Raw genomic sequence first — 1,314 nt, forward strand, 5'->3', positions numbered from 1 at the left:
CTCCATTCCCACATCACTCCATAGATTCAAGTTCGTGTCATCGTGAAGACCTAAAATGAACAAAATGTAACGACGTCTCAAACGTGACTCATATTAAATCGAAAGAATTTCTGCAAATCTAAGGAAGCGTTCCCCGAGGGAAGTGTATAAATGATTGTTCACGTCAATGCGGTTCGAGTCAGACAAAAATGTATTCAGGTATGAAAAGAGTAACGAGTCATGATAACGAGTAGCACGCAACCGTAGTGATAAATGTTGATGACAATACTCACCTAGAGTAGTGATGGTAGTAACACCAAAAAGTAGATAGTAAGAAACACCAGTGGGAAACCGATAGTAAGTTGAAACGGTGGCAAATAACAATCCGGGAGACAGAGTTCCCGAACAAGTGTGACTAATGAAGTCGTCGTCATCCATACGTGTATGAATCATGAATTTACGTGTGTTACCAAAAAGTGGCGGAATACGAGTTCGTATGATGAAGGTTGGGTACCATTAAAAAGTTTGCCTAAGAATGATTCAAGTATAATGCACAAGTAGTCAAGTAAGTGCTATCTATAGCAAATGTATGTCAGAATGCAAATGCTAACTATCCGATTGTAGTCTAGACTCACTAATGCGTCCTAACGACTCTGTTAGACACACTAATGCACATCCTAGTTCCCTACAACCAACGCTCTGATACCATCTGTAGCGACCCGACCAAAATCGTCATTGACGGCGCCGCTAACTGAGGTCCCGTTACGTTGTCGTAGTCCCTATATGAGACTCGTTTGACCAAAATTATGTCGCATTCATTTGAAAAGTACAAGACTTGCAAAGTTTAGTTTAACAAGCGGATCGACAACAAGTTTAAGTTTACAAAAGTTATAAAGTACGAATGAAATATTTAGCGACATAATTAGTTTAAATCACAGTTGCTATAAATAGCGTAAATATGTAGACCAAGGTTTAAATCCAAAAGTGCTATCCCTAGCGTATGCATGCATGGTTGACTCCAATCAAGAAATCAAAGAGTGCGGAAGCATGTATCAAGTAGCCAAGTATGAACCTGAGAAAACATGTAGAAAACTGTCAACGCAAAAACGTTGGTGAAATCATAGGTTTAAGTAAGTAAGTGAGTAAAAGTAAAGTAAGTCGAACCACAAGATTTGCAAAGTTGAATAATAGTACATTCTAAAAGTTAATATTCACGAGCACCCAATTATCAAAGCTTAACATTCCGTCCGTTGAATACCCCATAAATTAGTGCTAGAACAACACTGTTTCCCGAAAATATATTTCATCCGTAGACGGTAACGAACCGTCAAAGAT

The sequence above is a fragment of the Rutidosis leptorrhynchoides genome, chromosome 2 (genome assembly GCF_046630445.1).
Source record: "Rutidosis leptorrhynchoides isolate AG116_Rl617_1_P2 chromosome 2, CSIRO_AGI_Rlap_v1, whole genome shotgun sequence".
Lineage (NCBI taxonomy): Eukaryota > Viridiplantae > Streptophyta > Magnoliopsida > Asterales > Asteraceae > Rutidosis > Rutidosis leptorrhynchoides.